The sequence below is a fragment of the Gasterosteus aculeatus genome, unplaced genomic scaffold (genome assembly GCF_964276395.1).
Source record: "Gasterosteus aculeatus unplaced genomic scaffold, fGasAcu3.hap1.1 HAP1_SCAFFOLD_34, whole genome shotgun sequence".
NCBI lineage: Eukaryota > Metazoa > Chordata > Actinopteri > Perciformes > Gasterosteidae > Gasterosteus > Gasterosteus aculeatus.
Window position 1 is genome coordinate 64352 of NW_027554892.1, and position 24088 is coordinate 88439.

General features: G+C 45.6%; 1 long non-coding RNA gene and 10 other non-coding genes across 11 annotated transcripts; 1 reads left to right on the plus strand and 10 right to left on the minus strand.

Moving 5' to 3' along the window:
• Positions 1 to 170: 170 nt before the first annotated feature.
• trnag-ccc (transfer RNA glycine (anticodon CCC)) lies at positions 171 to 241 on the minus strand. Its single transcript has one exon. It is a non-coding gene; the product is annotated as a tRNA-Gly (tRNA).
• A 302-nt stretch (positions 242 to 543) lies between these two features.
• Positions 544 to 614, minus strand: trnag-ccc (transfer RNA glycine (anticodon CCC)). The gene has a single exon. It is a non-coding gene; the product is annotated as a tRNA-Gly (tRNA).
• A 2347-nt stretch (positions 615 to 2961) lies between these two features.
• On the minus strand, positions 2962 to 3032 carry trnag-ccc (transfer RNA glycine (anticodon CCC)). Its single transcript has one exon. It is a non-coding gene; the product is annotated as a tRNA-Gly (tRNA).
• A 675-nt stretch (positions 3033 to 3707) lies between these two features.
• trnac-gca (transfer RNA cysteine (anticodon GCA)) lies at positions 3708 to 3778 on the minus strand. The gene has a single exon. It is a non-coding gene; the product is annotated as a tRNA-Cys (tRNA).
• An 861-nt stretch (positions 3779 to 4639) lies between these two features.
• trnac-gca (transfer RNA cysteine (anticodon GCA)) lies at positions 4640 to 4710 on the minus strand. Its single transcript has one exon. It is a non-coding gene; the product is annotated as a tRNA-Cys (tRNA).
• Positions 4711 to 5197: 487 nt separating this feature from the next.
• Positions 5198 to 5269, minus strand: trnag-gcc (transfer RNA glycine (anticodon GCC)). Its single transcript has one exon. It is a non-coding gene; the product is annotated as a tRNA-Gly (tRNA).
• An 859-nt stretch (positions 5270 to 6128) lies between these two features.
• Positions 6129 to 6199, minus strand: trnag-ccc (transfer RNA glycine (anticodon CCC)). Its single transcript has one exon. It is a non-coding gene; the product is annotated as a tRNA-Gly (tRNA).
• A 115-nt stretch (positions 6200 to 6314) lies between these two features.
• Positions 6315 to 6385, minus strand: trnag-ccc (transfer RNA glycine (anticodon CCC)). The gene has a single exon. It is a non-coding gene; the product is annotated as a tRNA-Gly (tRNA).
• A 115-nt stretch (positions 6386 to 6500) lies between these two features.
• On the minus strand, positions 6501 to 6571 carry trnag-ccc (transfer RNA glycine (anticodon CCC)). Its single transcript has one exon. It is a non-coding gene; the product is annotated as a tRNA-Gly (tRNA).
• A 7479-nt stretch (positions 6572 to 14050) lies between these two features.
• LOC144394044 (5S ribosomal RNA) lies at positions 14051 to 14169 on the minus strand. The gene has a single exon (XR_013456878.1). It is a non-coding gene; the product is annotated as a 5S ribosomal RNA (ribosomal RNA).
• A 2217-nt stretch (positions 14170 to 16386) lies between these two features.
• LOC144394042 (uncharacterized) lies at positions 16387 to 17043 on the plus strand. Its single transcript, XR_013456876.1, has 3 exons — positions 16387 to 16483; positions 16581 to 16658; positions 16753 to 17043. It is a non-coding gene; the product is annotated as an uncharacterized LOC144394042 (long non-coding RNA).
• Positions 17044 to 24088: the final 7045 nt, after the last annotated feature.

Here is a 24088-nt window from a genome sequence, read left to right on the forward strand (position 1 = left end):
AGGTCGCAGATCTCTCGCATGGCAAGGGAGAATTCTACCATTGAACTACCAATGCTCATAGAACTCCAATGTGGGAAGGGGATTTAAAAATGGCCGCTTATGGTCAAGTTGAAATTTTGGAATGATTTAATTACAATATTCTAAATGTCATTTTTTGGGCAGAATTCTACTGCACTGGCTGGGAATCGGACCCAGATCTCTCGCATGGGAAGCGAGAATTCTACCATTGAACCACCAATGCTCATACAACAATATTGTAGGCAGGGGATTTAAAAATGGCCACCTATGGTCATGTTGACATTTTGGAATGATCTAAATAAAATATTCTAAATGTCATTCTTTGGGCAGAATTCTACTGCACTGGCTGGGAATCGGACCCAGATCTCTCGCATGGCAAGCGAGAATTCTACCATTGAACCACCAATGCTCATAGAACTCCAATGTGGGCAAGGGGATTTAAAAATGGCCGCTTATGGTCAAGTTGAAATTTTGGAATGATTTAATTACAATATTCTAAATGTCATTTTTTGGGCAGAATTCTACTGCACTGGCTGGGAATCGGACCCAGATCTCTCGCATGGGAAGCGAGAATTCTACCATTGAACCACCAATGCTCATAAAACAATGTTGTGGGCAGGGGATTTAAAAATGGCCACCCATGGTCATGTTGACATTTTGGAATGATCTAAATAAAATATTCTAAATGTCATTCTTTGGGCAGAATTCTACTGCACTGGCTGGGAATCGGACTCAGATCTCTCGCATGGCAAGCGAGAATTCTACCATTGAATCACCAATGCTCATAGAACTCCAATGTGGGAAGGGGAGTTACAAATGGCCGCTTATGGTCAAGTTGAAATTTTGGAATGATTTATTTACAATATTCTAAATGTCATTTTTCAGGCAGAATTCTACTGCACTGGGTGGGAATAGGACCCAGATCTCTCGCATGGCAAGCGAGAATTCTACCATTGAATCACCAATGCTCATAGAACTCCAATGTGGGAAGGGGAGTTAAAAATGGCCGCTTATGGTCAAGTTGAAATTTTGGAATGATTTATTTACAATATTCTAAATGTCATTTTTCAGGCAGAATTCTACTGCACTGGGTGGGAATAGGACCCAGATCTCTCGCATGGCAAGCGAGAATTCTACCATTGAACCACCAATGCTCATAGAAGTCCAATGTGGGAAGGGGAGTTAAAAATTGCCGCTTATGGTCAAGTTGAAATTTTGGAATGATTTAATTACAATATTGTAAATGTCATTTTTCAGGCAGAATTCTACTGCACTGGCTGGGAATCGGACCCAGATCTCTCGCATGGCAAGCGAGAATTCTACCATTGAACCACCAATGCTCATAGAACTCCAATGTGGGAAGGGGATTTAAAAATGGCCGCTTATGGTCATGTTGAAATTTTGGAATGATTTATTTACAATATTCTAAATGTCATTTTTCAGGCAGAATTCTACTGCACTGGGTGCGAATCGGACCCAGATCTCTCGCATGGCAAGCGAGAATTCTACCATTGAACCACCAATGCTCATAGAACTCCAATGTGGGAAGGGGAGTTAAAAATGGCCGCTTATGGTCAAGTTGAAATTTTGGAATGATTTAATTACAATATTGTAAATGTCATTTTTCAGGCAGAATTCTACTGCACTGGCTGGGAATCGGACCTAGATCTCTCGCATGGCAAGCGAGAATTCTACCATTGAACCACCAATGCTCATACAACAATATTGTAGGCAGGGGATTTAAAAATGGCCACCTATGGTCATGTTGACATTTTGGAATGATCTAAATAAAATATTCTAAATGTCATTCTTTGGGCAGAATTCTACTGCACTGGCTGGGAATCGGACCCAGATCTCTCGCATGGCAAGCGAGAATTCTACCATTGAACCACCAATGCTCATAGAACTCCAATGTGGGAAGGGGATTTAAAAATGGCCGCTTATGGTCATGTTGAAATTTTGGAATGATTTATTTACAATATTCTAAATGTCATTTTTCAGGCAGAATTCTACTGCACTGGGTGCGAATCGGACCCAGATCTCTCGCATGGCAAGCGAGAATTCTACCATTGAACCACCAATGCTCATAGAACTCCAATGTGGGAAGGGGAGTTAAAAATGGCCGCTTATGGTCAAGTTGAAATTTTGGAATGATTTAATTACAATATTGTAAATGTCATTTTTCAGGCAGAATTCTACTGCACTGGCTGGGAATCGGACCTAGATCTCTCGCATGGCAAGCGAGAATTCTACCATTGAACCACCAATGCTCATACAACAATATTGTAGGCAGGGGATTTAAAAATGGCCACCTATGGTCATGTTGACATTTTGGAATGATCTAAATAAAATATTCTAAATGTCATTCTTTGGGCAGAATTCTACTGCACTGGCTGGGAATCGGACCCAGATCTCTCGCATGGGAAGCGAGAAATCTACCATTGAACCACCATTGCTTATTTAACTCCAATGTTGGAAGGGGATTTAGAAATGGCCGCTTATGGTCAAGTTGAAATTTTGGAATGATTTAATTACAATATTCTAAATGTCATTTTTCAGGCAGAATTCTACTGCACTGGCTGGGAATCGGACACAGATCTCTCGCATGGCAAGCGAGAATTCTACCATTGAACCATCAATGCTCATAGAACTCCAATGTGGGCAGGAGATTTCAAAATGGCCGCTTATGGTCAAGTTGAAATTTTGGAATGATTTAATTACATTGTTCTAAATGTCATTTTTCAGACAGAATTCTACTGCACTGGGTGGGAATAGGTCGCAGATCTCTCGCATGGCAAGGGAGAATTCTACCATTGAACCACCAATGCTCATAGAACTCCAATGTGGGAAGGGGATTTAAAAATGGCCGCTTATGGTCAAGTTGAAATTTTGGAATGATTTAATTACAATATTCTAAATGTCATTTTTTGGGCAGAATTCTACTGCACTGGCTGGGAATCGGACCCAGATCTCTCGCATGGGAAGCGAGAATTCTACCATTGAATCACCAATGCTCATAGAACTCCAATGTGGGAAGGGGAGTTAAAAATGGCCGCTTATGGTCAAGTTGAAATTTTGGAATGATTTAATTACAATATTGTAAATGTCATTTTTCAGGCAGAATTCTACTGCACTGGCTGGGAATCGGACCCAGATCTCTCGCATGGCAAGCGAGAATTCTACCATTGAACCACCAATGCTCATAGAACTCCAATGTGGGAAGGGGATTTAAAAATGGCCGCTTATGGTCATGTTGAAATTTTGGAATGATTTATTTACAATATTCTAAATGTCATTTTTCAGGCAGAATTCTACTGCACTGGGTGGGAATAGGACCCAGATCTCTCGCATGGCAAGCGAGAATTCTACCATTGAACCACCAATGCTCATAGAACTCCAATGTGGGAAGGGGAGTTAAAAATGGCCGCTTATGGTCAAGTTGAAATTTTGGAATGATTTAATTACAATATTGTAAATGTCATTTTTCAGGCAGAATTCTACTGCACTGGCTGGGAATCGGACCTAGATCTCTCGCATGGCAAGCGAGAATTCTACCATTGAACCACCAATGCTCATACAACAATATTGTAGGCAGGGGATTTAAAAATGGCCACCTATGGTCATGTTGACATTTTGGAATGATCTAAAAAAATTATATTTTAAATGTCATTCTTTGGGCAGAATTCTACTGCACTGGCTGGGAATCGGACCCAGATCTCTCGCATTGCAAGAGAGAATTCTACCATTGAACCACCAATGCTCATACAACAATATTGTAGGCAGGGGATTTAAAAATGGCCACCTATGGTCATGTTGACATTTTGGAATGATCTAAATAAAATATTCTAAATGTCATTCTTTGGGCAGAATTCTACTGCACTGGCTGGGAATCGGACCCAGATCTCTCGCATGGCAAGCGAGAATTCTACCATTGAACCACCAATGCTCATAGAACTCCAATGTGGGAAGGGGAGTTAAAAATGGCCGCTTATGGTCAAGTTGAAATTATGGAATGATTTAATTACAATATTCTAAATGTCATTTTTCAGGCAAAATTCTACTGCACTGGCTGGGAATCGGACCCAGATCTCTCGCATGGCAAGCGAGAATTCTACCATTGAACCACCAATGCTCATAGAACTCCAATGTGGGAAGGGGATTTAAAAATGGCCGCTTATGGTCATGTTGAAATTTTGGAATGATTTATTTACAATATTCTAAATGTCATTTTTCAGGCAGAATTCTACTGCACTGGGTGGGAATAGGACCCAGATCTCTCGCATGGCAAGCGAGAATTCTACCATTGAACCACCAATGCTCATAGAACTCCAATGTGGGAAGGGGAGTTAAAAATGGCCGCTTATGGTCAAGTTGAAATTTTGGAATGATTTAATTACAATATTGTAAATGTCATTTTTCAGGCAGAATTCTACTGCACTGGCTGGGAATCGGACCTAGATCTCTCGCATGGCAAGCGAGAATTCTACCATTGAACCACCAATGCTCATACAACAATATTGTAGGCAGGGGATTTAAAAATGGCCACCTATGGTCATGTTGACATTTTGGAATGATCTAAAAAAATTATATTTTAAATGTCATTCTTTGGGCAGAATTCTACTGCACTGGCTGGGAATCGGACCCAGATCTCTCGCATTGCAAGAGAGAATTCTACCATTGAACCACCAATGCTCATACAACAATATTGTAGGCAGGGGATTTAAAAATGGCCACCTATGGTCATGTTGACATTTTGGAATGATCTAAATAAAATATTCTAAATGTCATTCTTTGGGCAGAATTCTACTGCACTGGCTGGGAATCGGACCCAGATCTCTCGCATGGCAAGCGAGAATTCTACCATTGAACCACCAATGCTCATAGAACTCCAATGTGGGAAGGGGAGTTAAAAATGGCCGCTTATGGTCAAGTTGAAATTATGGAATGATTTAATTACAATATTCTAAATGTCATTTTTCAGGCAAAATTCTACTGCACTGGCTGGGAATCGGACCCAGATCTCTCGCATGGCAAGCGAGAATTCTACCATTGAACCACCAATGCTCATAGAACTCCAATGTGGGCAGGGGATTTAAAAATGGCCACCTATGGTCATGTTGACATTTTGGAATGATCTATATAAAATATTCTAAATGTCATTTTTCAGGCAGAATTCTACTGCACTGGCTGGGAATCAGAACCCAGATCTCTCGCATGGCAAGCGAGAATTCTACCATTGAACCACCAATGCTCATCGAACTCCAATGTGGGCAGGGGATTTAAAAATGGCCGCTTATGGTCAAGTTGAAATTTAGGAATGATTTAATTAAATTATTCTAAATGTCATTTTTCAGACAGAATTCTACTGCACTGGCTGGGAATCAGACCCAGATCTCTCGCATGGGAAGCATGAATTCTACCATTGAACCACCAACGCTCATAGATCTCCAATGTGGGCAGGGGATTTGAAAATGGCCACCTATGGTCATGTTGACATTTTGGAATGATCTATATAAAATATTCTAAATGTCATTTTTCAGGCAGAATTCTACTGCACTGGCTGGGAATCGGACCCAGATCTCTCGCATGGCAAGCGAGAATTCTACCATTGAACCACCAATGCTCATAGAACTCCAATGTGGGAAGGGGAGTTAAAAATGGCCGCTTATGGTCATGTTGAAATTTTGGAATGATTTAATTACAATATTCTAAATGTCATTTTTCAGGCAGAATTCTACTGCACTGGCTGGGAATCGGACCCAGATCTCTCGCATGGCAAGCTAGAATTCTACCATTGAACCACCAATGCTCATAGAACTCCAATGTGGGAAGGGGATTTAAAAATGGCCGCTTATGGTCATGTTGAAATTTTGGAATGATTTAATTACAATATTCTAAATGTCATTCTTTGGGCAGAATTCTACTGCACTGGCTGGGAATCGGACCCAGATCTCTCGCATGGCAAGCGAGAATTCTACCATTGAACCACCAATGCTCATAGATCTCCAATGTGGGCAGGGGATTTGAAAATGGCCACCTATGGTCATGTTGACATTTTGGAATGATCTATATAAAATATTCTAAATGTCATTTTTCAGGCAGAATTCTACTGCACTGGCTGGGAATCGGACCCAGATCTCTCGCATGGGAAGCGAGAATTCTACCATTGAACCACCAATGCTCATACAACAATGTTGTGGGCAGGGGATTTAAAAATGGCCACCCATGGTCATGTTGACATTTTGGAATGATCTAAATAAAATATTCTAAATGTCATTTTTTGGGCAGAATTCTACCGCACTGGCTGGGAATCGGACCTAGATCTCTCGCATGGGAAGCGAGAATTCTACCATTGAACCACCAATGCTCATAGAACTCCAATGTGGGAAGGGGATTTAAAAATGGCCGCTTATGGTCAAGTTGAAATTTTGGAATGATTTAATTACAATATTCTAAATGTCATTTTTTGGGCAGAATTCTACTGCACTGGCTGGGAATCGGACCCAGATCTCTCGCATGGGAAGCGAGAATTCTACCATTGAACCACCAATGCTCATACAACAATATTGTAGGCAGGGGATTTAAAATTGGCCACCTATGGTCATGTTGACATTTTGTAATGATTTAAATAAAATATTCATCTCATTTTTTGGGCAAAATTCTACTGCACTGGCTGGGAATCGGACCCAGATCTCTCGCATGGCAAGCGAGAATTCTACCATTGAACCACCAATGCTCATAGAACTCCAATGTGGGCAGGGGATTTAAAAATGGCCGCCTACGGTCAAGTTGAAATTTTGGAATGATTTAAATACATTATTCTAAATGTTTTTTTTCAGGCAGAATTCTACTGCACTGGCTGGGAATCGGACCAGAGGCTGCCTTGGAGAACCGGTCAACCACAGTCAGTATAACGGTGTTGCCTTCCGAGGGGGGTAAGCCAGTGATGAAATCGACCACCACATGCGACCACGGGCGGTGAGGGATGGGAAGGGGGTGCAGCAATCCGGCGGGGGCCTGGTGTGAGGCCTTACTCCGGGCGCAGACGGAACAGGCAGCGACGAATCCCCTGGTATCCGTTGTCATGGAAGGCCACCAGAACCGTTGTTGCAGGAGAGCCAGTGTTCTACAAAAACCAGGATGGCAGGCAATCCGGGAGGCGTGTCCCCATTGCAGGACAGGAGACCTCACCACCTCTGGAACAAACAACCGGCCCGGAGGACAACCCTGTGGAACCGGCTGGTCCCCCTGGGCCCCCTGGACCACACCCTCGATCTCCCACCCGGCTACTCCAACCACACAGGCCGACGGCAGGATGGTGCTTCCAGCGGTGTCCTCAACTGGGGGAGCAAACTGACGTGACAGTGCATCCGGGTTGATGTTCTTGGATCCTGGACGATAGGTGAGGGTGAATTGAAATCGCCTCAGGAACAAAGCCCATCGGGACCGGCGTAAGTTGAGCTTCCGAGCCGATCTGAGGTAGGAGAGGTTCTTGTGATCCGACCACACAATGAAAGGATGAGTGGATCCCTCCAGCCAGTGCCTCCACCCCTGCAGAGCTAGGATGACCGCCAGCAGCTGCCGATTCCCCACGTCATAGTTCCTCTCTGCTGGGGAGAGCTGGCGGGAGAAAAAGGCACTAGGGTGCTGCTTCTGATCAGCCGAGGAGCGCTGTGAAAGTACAGCTCCCACCCCAGAGTCGGAAGCATCCACCTCCACAATAAACTGTAGCGCGGGGTCAGGGTGAATAAGGACAGGTGCAGAAGAAAATAACAATTTCAATTTAGCAAACGAGGCCTCTGCCACAGGGGACCACACAAATGGGACTTTAACAGAAGTCAATTGCGTAAGGGGTGTGGCAACTCTGCTATAGTCCCAGATGAACCTGCGGTAGAAATTGGCAAACCCGAGAAACCTCTGTAGTTGCTTCCTTGATGTAGGAGTAGGCCAGTCGGCCACTGCCATAACCTTGGCAGGGTCGGTCTTGATTTGCCCCTTCTCCACAATGAAACCCAAAAAACTCACAGAAGACACATGAAACTCACACTTCTCCGCCTTAACATATAAACGATTCTCCAGGAGTCTCTTCAGGACTAAACTAACATGTTGCACATGTTCCTGGAGATTGCGCGAGAAAATCAAAATATCGTCTAAATAAACAAACACAAAACAGTTCAACATGTCCCGTAGCACGTCATTGATCAGGTTTTGGAAAACCGCAGGTGCATTTGTGAGACCAAAGGGCATCACCAAGTACTCGAAATGTCCCAGAGGTGTGTTAAACCCAGTCTTCCACTCGTCTCCTTTCTTGATCCTCACTAGGTGGTAAGCGTTTCGGAGGTCCAACTTCATAAAGATAGAGGCCTCATGGAGGGGTCCGAACGCCGAGTCTATAAGCGGGAGGGGGTATCTGTTCTTAACAGTAATGTCATTTAGGCCCCGAAAGTCAATACAAGGGCGCAGCGACTTGTCCTTTTCCACAAAAAAAAACCCCTGCCCCTAGCGGAGAAGACGAAGGTCGAATTAGTCCAGTGGCCAAGGAGTCAGAAATATATGTCTCCATGGCCACTCTTTCCGGCTTAGATGAGTTATACAGCTTACTGGAAGGATAAGGAGCGTCCGGAACTAAATCAATGGAGCAGTCATAAGGTCTGTGAGGGGGGAGAGAGAGCGTGGTCCTTACTAAACACCTCCCGGAGGTGGTGATAGACTGCGGGCACAGAGCTGACATCCACTGATTGGGGGGGTGGCGGTGTTGAAGACATGGTTGACGGAATGGCAGAATGTAAACAATGAGAATGACAGAAAAGACTCCAGTTGAAAATGGAGACGGAGGGCCAGTCAATTTGAGGGTTATGCAACTGCAACCAAGGAAGCCCTAGCACTACAGGGGAAGCCGGAGAAGGAATTAAAAAAAAAAAGGAAATAATCTCCCGGTGGTTACCGGATAGCATCAGGTTCACGGGCGCCGTGCGGTGGGTGACCTGAGCTAACAGCCTGCCATCTAAAGCAAAAACCCTATTAGGGTGAGAAAGCAGCTGGCAGGTGATACCTGCCCGAGAAGCAAAACTAGAGTCAATAAAATTGTCATCGGCCCCTGAGTCCACTAAAATGGACAGGGAACGGGAGGACTGATCCCAAGACACAGTCCCCTTAATTGTCAACCGGGAAGGAGACGAACAAACAGAGGAAAGGCTCACCAACGCTCCTCCCGAAATTGGTGAGCCCCCCCTTTTGGCAGCAGCGGGCAGTGCATTTGCAGATGTCCATCCTGCCCGCAGCAAAGACAGAGGCCAAGGCGCCGGCGACGTTGATGCTCCCGTGGAGTGAGTCTGGTCCTTCCAAGCTGCATGGGTTCATCGGGAACGGAGGGAGGAAACGCGGTCTGGGAAAACCTCCTGTCGGGACAAGGAGGAGGCACAAGTCCACACTGGGGAGGATTCACGCTCTGAGTCACGGGAGGGGTGAGACTAACTCTCCCTAGTCTCTCCCTGCGGCGCTCGTAAGGACGAGAATCTAAACAAATAGCTAACAAAATTAACTAATCTAGAGAGGATGTCTCATCCTGAGAAGCCAATTCGTCCCTCAACTCCTCTCTCAATCCCCGGAGAAAAACCCCCTGCAACGCTCTTTCATCCCACCCGGTCTCAAGCGCTAGAATCCAAAAATTCACTGAGTGCTTAGCTACGGAGTCCCCTCCTTGCCGTAGCGACAGGAGCCGGCTGCTAGCCTCCTTGCTACGCAGCGGGTGGTCAAACACTTTAAGAAACTCCTCGGAGAAGGAGGAAAAGGAAAAACAAACCGGGGACTGGCTAAACGAGAGCGCTACAGCCCAAGACGCGGCTTTCTCCGATAGGAGACTCATAACAAACGCTACCCGTGATTTGTCGGTAGCGTAAGTGAGGGGCTGTTGTTCAAAAACAAGATTACATTGAAAAAGGAATTCTCTACCTGACCCTGACTGACCCGAAAACCTAGCGGGTGTGGGGACGACGGGTTCCCGGGGTTGAGTGGAGGAAGAGCTCGGCGGAGCCGCTGGGGGTGGTGGAGCAAGATCCGGAGCTGGAGTGGGAGACGAAGCAGTCAGCGTGAAGAGGTGAGTAGACACTTTGCGTAGATTTGCGCCACTGTGGAGGTAAGCCTGTTGAGCGTCTCCATCACCTCGTCTAAGGCTGCCTTATGCTGCCCCACTCGTCTGCCTTGGGAGGAAAGCGCCAGTCTGAATCTCTCCACGTCTGCGGGGTCCATGTTATGGCCAGATTATTCTGTTAGGTTTAGGTGAAGGTTCGGACCCCAAAGCAGACACGGAGAGGTTAGTGATTGGATATACGGACAAAAGTTTATTGGCTGGCAAGGATCCTGGCGACGGGGAGGACGAAGAGCCGGGCGGTGACGCACACGAGCGTTCATAGTAGACTGAATAATCTGGCGTCGCCGCGATGAGACGCCCAGGTTTATATGGAGGAGGATGATTGGATGCAGGTGTGTCTCGTCCAGTCCAGTTGCCGCCAACAGCCAGCCACACCCCCTGCCGCACACAAACACAAGAGAACACAGCCAAAACCCAAACAAACAGAAACACAATCACCAACAAGATCTAATTTTCAAAGATATTTTATGCATACACACAAAATAAAGAAAGGTTGAATCAGTTGGACTATATTTCCGAAATGAATATATATTTTTTGTGCACTTGTCTTAAAAGAAACCTCAGTGAGGTTTCCTGTTAGTTTATTTTGGGATTGAAGAAGTTCAGTGGAAGTAAATTTTCTATATTACTTTAAAATGTTTGTCAATTTAATAATTTTTCAGGATTGAGCGGCTGTGGAGAGACTTGTGGGTTGCTGTAACAAGCATCCACTACGATGTTCTCCACTACCTTGAAGAAGAGGGTTTCCTCAGCATCGACAACGCTACACACCTCTTCTGCTGCCACTTTGTGTTCCTCCCACGCCTGCAGGATGACCTCAATACTTTTCGCAGTGGTTGGGACGATCATCTGATAAGAACTGAGAGCCAGATGACCCCTAACCAGTTGTGGGTGCTGGGTCGTGCACATCACCCTGTCATACATGTTGGTGAAGTTTGTGTTTGTGTCCCGTCTTACGTCTGATTTTGAGACTTCCTGTTTTATTGTGGCGTCTAAACCCCCTCTCGTTTCAGGTGTCTTGCCCTTCCTCAGGTGTCTCCTGTCGATTGTCTCCCCTGATTCCTAATTGTCTCCACCTGTTCCCTCACCTCCCTCATGGATACTTATTGTCTGCGTCTCCCTTTGTCCTGTGCCAGTGTGTCTTGTAGTTTTGCATGTTCACCCGCGTTAGTATTGTGATGTGAAAAGGATCGTTGTTATTAGATATATGATATTATTTGAATAAATCTCCTGCAGTCAAGCCTCTCTGCGTCCTTGTCCTCCTCCCCGGCTCCGGCCCGACTGACACACCCAATTCCTGGGCCAGATAACACAGAGGTATGTGCAAAGTATAATGTGATTTTAATAAGTAATGTGGTTCACATGTGTAAGCAATGAAATTAGAAGTCAAATTTGAAAATGTGCCTACTGTTTATCCAGATAATACTGCATGTAATTCAAAAATTGTTCTGTTGTAGGATATGGACATTCCAGATATTGAGTGGGAAAACTGGACTTCCCCATGATGACCACTCAAGCAGCATTGACCCAGATGCAGATTGCCCACTGACTGATGAACAAATGACATCATTAGGAGATGCAGTTAACCCAGGAGCTGCATCCCAGTCCTTTGGCTGTGATATTTACATTGCTACTGTTCAGTTCTGTGAGCAATTTCTTTCTCTGTAAAAGAACTGAATTGAGAGTTGCACAGAGACATCAACCCACACTCAAACAAGCCAAATGCATGTTGTTAAAGCTTTGATGTGAGCACTGATTTAGAGAAGAAACCCTTAATGGCTGGGCTTCATTAGCCACTAAAGACTGAGTCAGCAAGAGAAAGAGAATTACCTCTGCAACCGTACCTCCACAAATCAAAGTAATATCTTGCAATATATTGTATCCTGTGTTTCGAGCTGTTAAAAAGGAAACAAGATACAAAAGATTCAAAATGACTTAGCTACAGTATTAAGCTTTAAACTATTTTAGACTCTCAAAGGGAATTTGAATTGTCACATTTCATTTCATTCTAGATATTTTATGCTGTTATTTGTACACCAGAGTTTTATGTGAAAGCTGAAAATTGAAATTTATTTTGTAATACAGCTTAAGATTTCAAGTCTTTGCAGTAACAGTGAAACCAGTACAGTCATGTCCACATAACTCCTAGATTAAGTATTTATTTCAGTGCACAGATTGTTTACAGTGAACATCCATATCTGTTGCATAACAGTTAACATTTTGAACAGCCAACAAACAAAGTTAGATCAACGTTTAGTACAAATCTAGTCTCTCACACAAGGCCAAATCCTGTTTGGCAAGAGCAAATACAGGCCTAAATATCACTTTGAAAAGATTGATAATCCTTGTAATGCCCTGGGATGCGCAACATCTCAAAGCAGGTGGAGGCTGTGGGGTATCTGCCCATGACCACCTCTACAGAGGGGCTCGTTGGGAGAATCTCCCACCCGGTCCAGAATTTGACCAGATTGGTCAATTCAGTTGGTGTTGCTATGGAGGAGATGAAAAAACAATGAAACAAATCAAATGACCCAAAAAAATCTAATTTGACTTTACCATCATCAGGATAAATAGCAGAGTCTGGCACTAACAGCTTGCACTCAATAGAAGAGAAGACTAACCCGCAATGTGAAGTTAACGTTGAACATTTAAACAGCCAAGTAGACAAATTATAATTTAATAGCACTTTCAAATGTATTTTGTAAACCTACCATTCACAATGAACTGTCGAAATAGCCTGACATGCGGCATCTGGTGTCAACTGAAAAATCATCGTCATCATCTTCATCCTCACGGGGCCATGTGATTCGCTGAAGAAGTACCTGCATTGAAAATAACATGGGAGAGCATTTTTCTATTAAGGGTTACCACACATTTGTCCCAGTGAAAAACCCCGTAAGAAGGATATTACAAATCAGTAGTACACGTATAATATACATGATTTTAAAATAATCAGACAGGCAATATCCTTTGTACTAAGTTTGGCTACAGCACCAGAATCATATCCAGCATGAACTTAGCGGCCAGGGCATTCTTCTGATAATTGATCCATGCTGTAGGTGGTACGGGACACCTTACCCAGGATATAGTCGGAGTTCTCATAACCCGGTTACTACCTTCACGCACGTGGTTACCAGACCAAGAGAACTCCATCAGTACCCCGGTTATTCCTGCATGTACTGTCGGGGTTATGCGTCTGCACACGCGCCGCTAAAGCCGCTGCCCCCCCACTACGCTGCAGCGGCTCCTATGCTCTACAAGCGCGTTCCTGGTTTCAAAACTCCGCCAATCACTCCTAATAGCTTGTCGAAGCATCACAGCATCATTAACTTTATTCAAAACTAGAAGAAAATGTGTAGTTCATGTCCTATGCAGTCTGTTAATGTACAAATGTTAGCTGTCTATTACTGAACCTTACAGACACAAACCACACTGATGGCATAAAGTCATAAAGTTAAAGTTAAAACACTCACCGAAGCTCCATTGTTAACGGACATGGCTAAAATCCCATTATCATTCTAGCCGACAGCCGAAGTTGTGTTGGGGCGCTCGCTCCTTTTGCTTGACGCACGCTCCCGATCTTGACTCTAGAATCGATTGCTTTTCCTTGGGTTCCCGGATGTTGCGGTTGAATTTTTTTGCATTGAATTATTTGCGGTTGAATATTTTAACGTTGAAAAACATTCAGATACATGATTTCAATGCATAAATATTCAGTGCTGGCAATTCAATCACCTTTTTCTTTCAAAATCCGATGACACAGATTTACTTCCATACATCTTCCTAATCCTTTAAAATTTGTCAAAAGATTTGGAGTTTTGATTATCAAAAGGAGTCACTTTCTAATGCATTCTCGATTTCTTCCAGAGAGAGAAATGAAAAAGCTTACGGCACCTGGGATTCCCAGGCGGTCTTCCATCCAGATACTAACCAGGTCCTACTCTGCTTAGCTTCTGAGATTAGATGAGATCAGGCGGAGCCAGAGAGGTATGGCCGTAAGCAACTTTTTAGCTTCTTCGTAATCCTTTAAAATTTGTCAAAAGATTTGGAGTTTTGATAATCAAAAGTCACTTTCTAATGCTTTCTCGATGTCTTTCAGAGAGACACTGCATGAAAAGTGGGATTTTCGGCAGTATGCGGCACTGTAAATTGTCGTGGAATTTCAGGTTTGCGGCAATTTGCGGGCAACGCCGAAAACTGGCGTAAATTGTCAGAAATTGATGTGGGCCTCCCTTGGCAGTTGTCCCCCCATAACCCTCCTCCTCCTAATTCTAGGGGAGGCTTTGACATGTACATGAAAATGCTGTGAGCTATACAAATGCAAATCAGGGTCGCAGAGGGAGTTTTAGCCCAGGTGACATTTTTTTAAAAGGTAAGAAAATCTCTGGTACAAATAGATCAGGCTCAGTAGCCTAATTATAGACTCTTACATTTTAGCTAGAATTGATTTATTTAATTCAAATATGCTAGATTACTGTGTACGCCATTAGCAATGGCAAATGTTATGTAAAAGTGTGTTTTCTTTGCCGTGTCGTCCCTCCCTCACTGAGAGCAAAACACTCGACTAGGTCTCGACTCTTTGCTGTCCTTGCGCCGAAATGGTGGAACGCGCTCTCTGAAGACATCAGGACCGCAGAGAGCCTTCACATCTTCCGCCGCAAACTAAAGACACACCTCTTCAGACTCTACCTCGACTAAACACTAACGAATTATAGCACTTAAATTGTACTTGTAACGTCACTCATCTATAGCAAATTGTAAATTCGCTTATTTGAGGAAATTGCACTTTCTTGTTTCTTGTTCTCCTGAGTTTGTACCCTATGGTTGAATGCACTTATTGTACGTCGCTTTGGATAAAAGTGTCAGCTAAATGACATGTAAAAAAAAATGTAATGTAAAAAAGATACACAAAATAACTTCTTTAAAAAATTAGTTTTACTCAAGGTAAAATGAGCATTCCATGCAAACAACATTTGAATCAGCATGAGGGGTCTGCAGAGATCACAGTCTCCTAGAGCTCAACTACAGTGCATAGTGGCAGGACTACAGTGACCTTTTCTTTGGTCTTACTTAAATGCACAGAGGATGTATTACCCACACATCTTCTAGCAATGCGCTCAACTGGCAGAAATGATGCTGGGTATGACGTGTCTGTTCCCTGCAAGCCCCAAACTTCTATTGGCTTTCCATAAAAATGTCTGTCCGGGTGGAGATGAAGCCAGGAAACTTGTGCAAGAACATGTTTAAATGCCGTACCCTTTGACCCAACATTAACAACTATAAACTGCTTTATAATGGCTGGTCGTAGTTCTGCTAGAGGGTCAAGGACGGGTTCCTCAAAACTGTTAGCGTTTCCACACCACTTAGCATGAACACATGCTGACCTTTATGCTCTGCATCTATCGATTGAGTAAGTTACATTCATATATGTTACCCGTTTACATGTCATGGCAAAACATTCAACCTCCGTGACACAAGGGTACATGTGATGATACATTGTCAACATTGCACGTATGTCAGACTCAAGAGTGTCTGGTGGAATGGATAAAGAGGCACCACTGTACAGTTTTCTAGGGAAAATCGTTCTGCTGACACCAAAACAACCATTTGTCTTCCTAAAATACTGGTCCTTCCGTATAACAATAACCTCGTATGTGATTGGAGGACCCTTAGACTCCTCGTCCAATCACGTGTGAGGTCATAGGCATGACTGATACAGCAGTACTTGCAAGACGAGCACACAAACAGACACGTGTGTTACTATATTCAGAAGAACTGTATCTCCAGTTCCTTTGTTTGGTTTTTGCTGCTTCGTGAATAATGGCGGGACGACGTCTCGCGTTCAACTCGCCTTCAACTCCTCTCCGCGGTCACCAACGTTCGGCCAGTCCGCAGACAGACAGAAGAAGCTGCTGAAAGCTCTCAGTGGATCGTCTCGTCAACTCCAACAACAAACTGTCGATATCAACGAGCGGTTCCCTGCACTGGAGCGTTCGGGACTCTGCGGGTTTCTGTCCATGGAGGAGAGGAACTGACTCAAAGAAGAGGAGACGGGCGCACAATCCAAAGATAGCGGTAAGAATATGTTCGATGACTGTAAGCTAAGCTAAGAGTAGCGTAGCCTCAAGCTAAGCTAAGAGTAGCCTAGTAGCCTTACAAGTGAGCAGAAACAGCTTTATTAAAGTGTGTTTTCTTTGCCGTGTCGTTTACAGGAAGCGGTACATTTTGTTTTCACAGACTATTCTCGCCTCATAATGAGGTGGTGACCTCGTATTTGCTCCGGGAAAAGTCCAGATTTAGACGACGTCATTGTGTGTAAGTGACACTGTTTCTCCTTCCTTGTTAAATGTTACTGTGACTTGATTTTGATTTTTTTTTGTATTCATACCACACTCATTTAATTGTTTTCCAGCCGCCTGTGAGACGTATTGTGAGACGGGACGCAGGAGCTGCGAAGGATTCAGCGCGGAGTCGAGCGAGAAGAAAGAGGGTCAGAGTTTATTTGCTGACTTGTTTCAGGTGCATTGATCGATGTGTTGTGTCCGTACGCATCGCACAGTACTGATTCATTGTTGTTTTTACAGCTGCTGGAATCGAGACAAAGTGTGCTGGCTGATGACGAGGTAGAAATCCGCCACCGTGGAGCTCACGTCGGACGGAGGGGACGGCGTTGTTGGCGGGGTCTCGGGGTGGATTGTACGGTCGCCACACACACGAGGCGCCTGCACAACAGACCTGCCTCGGAAAATACGGCGCCAGTGACGGTCTACGACCCCGAGGAGGCAAACGGACAGTTTACTGAGCTGTAGTTTTTAAACCGCCGTTACCCAAGTGTGGGCAGATCCTCACTTTGTATGTAGTAGTTGTTTGTGTGTTGTTAATAAAGCTCTTTCTTTGCATAAACATGTGGCAAATGTTCATTTTCTCTATAAATTCATTGATGTCCTGGTTGGTATCCTAATAATAGTGTAGTAGCCTACATAGGATAACCATGAAATGAATATACAGCATAATATGAATATATAAATAAAATGAGGCGGGTGACCAATAGCGACAGATCTGCCAACCAATCACGAGTGATTGAAAGTTGTGGTTTCATCCAATGATGAACAAGGAAACTCAAGCCTGGCCTGCCCACGTGTGGTTTTGCTGCCAATCACGAGTGATTTTATTTGTTAGTAAGTTGTGGTTTCCTCCAATAAGGAGTAAGGATGTTCAAGCCCACTCGGCTCGGCCACCCGCGGTTTCGCTGCATTCATATGCTAATTCGGGCCATTCGCACCTCCGCCAGCTCTCCGCCTACGTCATGGTTCGTTTCCAACAATTTGTGGCACAGACAAACGCGACGTGCGCGGGTTGCAAATTGTCGGAAATTAGAGAGATTTCCGGGCGTTTACGGGGACGAAAATCTCACTTTTCATGCAGTGAGAGAAATGAAAAAGCTTACGGCACCTAGGGTCTCAGGCGGTCTTCCATCCAAGTACTAACCAGGCCCTACTTTAGCTTCTGCAATCAGACGAGATCAGGCGGAGCCAGAAAGGTATGGCCGTCTGCAAATTTTGGGATTCTTCCTAATCCTTTAAAATTTAAAAATTATTTTTATTTAACCAGGTAAAAGTCCGATTGAGATCGAGATCTCATTTTCAAGGGCGACCTGGCCAAGAGGGCAGCAGCACACGTCGTTAAAAAACAGCCATAAAATACATATAGATGACATGAGTAAAACCACAATACAAATTAAGTTAAAAACTAAAATACAAAGAAAAAATGGTCAAAAGCAGAGGCACCGTTCAATTGATTTTTGTTGTCTGTCCATTTGGAGACGTCGGAAAACATTAAAAGATACAAGTTGAGGCAATTTCAGTTCAGCCTTGAGATTGTTCCATGTTGATGGGGCGGCAAAACTGAATGCTTTTTTCCCCAATTCAGTCCGCACTCGTGGAATGTACAAGCAGTAAATGTCGCTGGACCTTAAAGCGTACCGGTTTTCTGCTCCACGGAGGAGTGAACATAGATAAGATGGGACCATATAGAGCCTTGTAGATCAAGGACAACCAGTGAGTTTCTCTCCGAGTGCTCAAAGATGCAGACATCATATAAAGCTTATTTTAGGGAGTAAACTCCTGACATTATGTGGATAATCCCAAATCCAGACCGTGCCCTAAATTCATCAGGTGTATCAATAGTATTTAATTGAGGGCCTGGGTTTGGCTGGATGTTGCCTGATAATAAGAGTAGAAGTAGAATAAAACACTTCACCTCTTAACCACTGATGTTTTAACAGTAGCCTCATTATCTGGTTTGGTGAGATTAATAATTGAGGATTCTGTAGGTCTAAAATTATTTTCCAGAACTGAAAGGCACAACAAACGAACAGGGCAAATGTCAATTAAAACCAGCACATAATGGGACTTCAACATTTGACTGGTCAAGTCAGTAGAAGTCAAGGATGTGGTGGAAGACTTTGCACAGACAATCGTTAAGTAAGAATCAAAGGCTCTGAGTCAAGTATGTCTTTTCTCCGTTTATTTCCTTGCAAGGGAAAAAGGGTCACAACAGCTACGTGGTCAGTAGACTGTCAACAACCTCCTTTTCTTCCCAACACATCGAGGCAGTTCTTATACCTAAACTTAGATATCGGTGGCGTCAACAGAAACCGTTAACCATCTTGTTGAGTCTCTACAGCCAGGGTACTGGGAACACCTTGTCAATGTGAGACACATCAGTTCTTTGACCGTGTCCTTGCTCTCCCAACATGCTTAAACAAAGGTGGTCATAGACATAACAAACACTTTGTTCAGTCTCTACAGCTATGCCGCTGGAAACATCTAATCCAAGTGGGAGACATCAGTTCGTATGTCAGGGCCTTTGTGACCTAAGCACTTGCAACTAATAAACTGGTTATACGAATGAAGCATTTAAAAGGGTCACATATCATTTTCCCATTACAAGGACCAGATGAGCGTCTCTGTCCTGAGTGAACCAAGAGGGAGGCGTGGCACATCGCTGTGTGCACTGCCAGAGTTCTGGAGTACAGGTCCACACGACCAGTGCAAGAATGACAGGAGTAAGGCAAAGAGAAGCTTCATTGTCAAACGGTTCGTAAGTTTGAGGACCCCTAAGAAGACCCTCAGCCGCTGCTCTCCAGGAATGCGCGAGACGCCACACGCGGCTAATGGCAGCGGCTGGCGGCAGATAGAGCTAACGGCTAGTAGCCAGTGATTGTGGTACTGACTATTTCCCAATAGCCAATAAATTACTGCTGTTAGCGCATTCCAGTGAAATTATTGCATTTAGTGGTTGAAACTTCCAAGATATTTGTAAGAAGTCTTTCATCAGGTATAAGCATCGTTGCTCCCAACAAAATTTACTTCCATTATATTTGAATTGATTATTTTCACCCTCTATTGTAATGGGTAAATTAAAGGTGATAGGCACTCACAATTGACAATTATTTACTGCCTACATTTTAGAAGTTCTTATTTGGCATGAAATCTTGATTTACTGTTGTTGGAAAAAATCAAGAGAAAAGGGCTGGTTAGCTCAGATGGTCAGAGTGTGGTGCTAATAACGCCACTGTCACGAACAGGAGACAGGAAACAGCCGTGAGGTGAGTTAGATGGTTTATTGACACTATAATGGAAGCAGACGGAGATATGAGGAATAGGCAGGCAGAAGATCAGGATGGGACGTTAACAGGAGGGTTGTCAGAGTTCCCGGTTACGGACTGGAGGAGAGTCTCTTGGATCAGCCAGTAGGGATTTCAGGAACGTTGCTTGGAGTCTGTGGTGTCCTGTAGAGACGAGACCAGACACTGAGTGAGTGAGGAGGAGCCAAATATAAAGGGAGGTGAGCTTATTAGGTGCAGGTGACGATGATTAGAATTCAGGGGACTGTGAACGAGTGGGAGGAGTGATTGAAGCTGGTGGGATCCTGACAGTACCCCCCTCCTCCGAGGCGGCTCTTGACGCCCAAGAAGAGGGGCGAACACGGCGCCGAGGTCTACCACGACCCCTGGGAGCAGGGCGACCCGGATGGTCGGCGTGAAACTGAGTAAGGAGGGACGGATCCAGGATGTCATTGCGGGGGACCCACGACCGTTCCTCTGGACCATAATCCTCCCAGTCGACCAGGTATTCCACCCGTGGACCTCGACGCCGTGAGTCCATGATGGTGTGGACTCTAAAGATGGGCTCTGGTTCGAATGGAACTGGAGGAGGTCTGTCATCCGGAACGGTTTCTGAGGGAGGAGCAGAGACAGGTTCAATGAAGGGTTTCAACAGTGACACATGAAAAGATGGTGAAATCCTGTATTCTGGAGGAAGAGCCAGCCTGTAGGTTACTTCGTTCAGCTGCTTCTGCACAGGGAACGGACCAGTGTATCGGGGACTTAGCTTACGGCTGGGCAGACGAAGACCCATGTCCCGGGTTGAAAGCCTCACCTTTTGTCCAGGCTGGTACTGTGGAGGGTCAGCACGGCGACGATCCGCTTGGTCTTTGTGCCTTCGCACTGCCTGCTGGAGGTGCACCTGAGCCAAATCCCATGCCCTTTTGCTCTGATGGAACCAGTAATCGACAGCCGGGACCTCTGCGGGATCACCGGACCACGGAAAGAGTGGAGGTTGATAACCCAGGACACACTGAAAGGGGGTGAGCCCCGTGGTAGACCGCTGAAGGGAGTTCTGGGCGTACTCTGCCCAGGGGAGGAACTGGCTCCAGCTGTCCTGGTGCTGGTGGCAGTAGGTTCGGAGATAGCGACCAATCTCCTGAATCTTCCACTCAGTCTGACCGTTTGTCTGGGGGTGGTATCCGGAAGATAGGCTGACAGTGACCCAGAGGAGTTTGAAGAACGCCCGGCAAACCCTAGAGATGAACTGAGGACCTCTGTCCGACACAATGTCCTCAGGGATGCCGAAGTTTCGGAAGACGTGATTAAAAAGGGCCTCCGCGGCCTCAAGTGCAGTGGGAAGCCTCTGCAAGGGGCTCAGTTTGCAAGCCTTTGAAAAGCGATCCACAACGACGAGGACACAAGTGTGGTTACTGGATCTGGGAAGGTCCGTCATGAAGTCAATTCCAATGTGGGACCACGGTTGTTGTGGGATTGGAAGTGGCACAAGCTTGCCCTCCGGAAGTCCCCTCGGGGTGTTGGAGATGGCGCAGACCGAGCATACCCGAACGAACCGGGAAACATCCTGCGCGATGGACGGCCACCAATACCGATTTCTGAGGAGCGAGAGGGTACGCCTGCTACCTGGATGTCCGGAGCTTGAACACCCCCTATTATTTTTCTTCTTTCATCCTTTCAGCCTCCCATCTCTGTTTTTCTTTCTCAAAGAAAGCAGACCCCTGGAACCCTCTCCCTGTCATTTCCTTGTCTATGCCCTGGTTTTTATATAGTGAAAAGACTTTAGCGGGGCAGGAAATGTACTTCCCTGTTACTCCAGGGAACCCAGTGTGAATGTGACGACTGTTTGGGCCGTGCTTCAGTTCTATCTTACAACTCACACTTGCGACCTGTGGACTGGGAATCAGTTCTCTTCCTCTTCTGATGTCCTTTCTCTGCCACCTTTTCCTGTGTGGCATCCAGTTCTAGCTGAAAGAACTTTGTCTCAGCAAAATCTACAAACGGCATTTTGGGGTTTGTCAGACCTTCAGCACCATAAGTTTTAAAAACTTAAGTGGAGCAGTAGAAATATCGGACCGGGCCCTGCTGGTAGAAGAAATGGATTAAAGAACCATTCACAGCATGGTACGTGAGCACCAATGTTTTGAACTGGATGCGGGCGGCCACCGGTAGCCAGTGAAGAGGGCGGAGGAATGGAGCAGTGTGGGAGAACTTAGGAAGATTAAAGACCAGTCGAGCTGCTGCATTCTGAATGAGCTGCAGAGGTCGAATGGCGGTGGCAGGGAGACCTGCCAGGAGGGAGTTGCAGTAGTCCAGGCGGGAGATGACAAGAGCCTGAATCAGTACCTGGGCGGCCTTTTGAGTGAGAGGGGGACGTATTCTCCTGATGTTGTAGAGCGTGTATCTACAGGATTGTGTTGTTGCAGTAATGTTGGGAGTCAGGGAGAGTTGGCTGTCGAGTGTGACGCCGAGGTTCCTAGCGGTCAAAGTGGGCGTTAGCAAGCAGTTTCCAAAGTTGACCGTCAGGTCCTGGGTCGGAGAATCTTTTCCCGGTAAGAGAAGTAGTTCAGTCTTTTTGGGGTTGATTTTCAGATGGTGGGCGGACATCCACTGAGAGATGTCAGTTAGACAGGCAGAGATCCGTGCCGCCACCTAGGTGTCCGAGTGAGGGAAGGAGAGAATTAGTTGGGTGTCATCGGCATAGCTGTGGTAGGAGAAGCCATGCGAGCAAATGACAGCGCCGAGAGAGTTGGTGTTGAGCGAGAAGAGGAGGGGACCCAGGACGGAACCCTGAGGAACTCCAGTAGTAAGAGGACATGGTTCCGACACGGATCCTCGCCAGGTTACCCGGTAGGTGCGGCTGTCAAGGTAGGACGAGAGAAGGGAGAGAGCAGAGCCTGAGACACCAAGTTCCTGAACCGAAAAAATAAGGATCTGGTGGTTGACTGTGTCATATGCAGCAGAGAGGTCCAGAAGGATGAGGACAGAGAGGCAGGTCTAGCAGTGTGGAGTTGCTCTGAGACAGCAAGGAGAGCCGTCTCTGTGGAATGGCCTGCCTTGAAGCCTGACTGGTGGGGGTCAAGGAGGTTGTTACGGTGGAGATAGGAGGAGAGTTGGTTAAAGATTGCACATTCAAGAGTTTTGGACAAAAAGGGATGAAGAGAGACCGGTCTGTAGTTTTCTTCAGAAGGGTTGAGGGTAGGTTTCTTCAGGAAGAAGGTCAGGTGCGATAGATTGTAGAAGATGTGATGGAATGGGGTCAAGAGGGCAGGTGGTCGGATGGGCAGAGGTTACTAGGGTAAGAATTTGGTTAGGAGACAGGGGGGTGAAAGAGGAAAGTGAGGGCGATAGAGGTGAAGCCAGTGGGACGCAAGAAGTAGGATGTGGGTTTGAGAAAGAGGAGCATATGTCAGCTATTTTCAGAGAGAGTAGAGAGTCTAGAGAGGAGGAAAGAGTTGAGAGGACTCTCTGCAGCAGCGTTCGGATGCAAGAGTGAGAAGGAGTCAGTAGGGAAAGCTGATAGAATAGAGGAGGCCAGAAGGCCATTTTCAGGGAAGTTGGAGAGGAGAATGTCCAGTTCTTTCAAGAAATGACCATAGGAGCCTGGCGGACGGTAAAGGACAACAATGGTTAATTGCACCGGGTGAGTAACTGTTACAGCATGGGATTCGAAAGCCAGTGGCGTGGACGGTGGAAGAGGGTAAATAGAAAAGCTCCATTTGGGTGAAATGACTAGACCTGTGCCACCACCCCTACCAGTGGGCCTGAGTGTATGGCTGAAGGAGAAGGCGGAGCAGAGAGCTACTGGGGTGGATGTGTTCTCAGGTGTGATCCAGGTCTCGGTGAGAGCGAGGATGTCAAGCGACTGCTGGATAGGGAAGCCGGAGATGAAGTCTGCCTTGCAAGTAGCTGACCGGCAGTTCCAGAGGCCTCCTGTGTAGAGGTGCTGGACGTGTGTGGAGCGGGTGGGATTGGTGAGAGGAGAGCGGATCTAGCCCGAGGCCTGTAGTATCTGCGGGAAGAGATTCGAACAGGTACAGGTAAAGGGGTCAAACACATTATTGAAAATAGCAGAAGGAGGCGCCGCATTCAGCCGCCCCGAAGACTCCCACGAAAGACTCCCTGGTCTTTGTCCTGCTCGTCTTCGTGCTGCGAGATTATGCTAACGCATCACTCAACCTGTAGTTACAGTAAGTACTTCCTCGTTAGTGGAAGTCAGCGACGGCAGCCCTGACCACTCCCCCGTCGTTTAGGAGACAAAAGGTTGATTGCCCTCGACAGAAACACCTCAAATT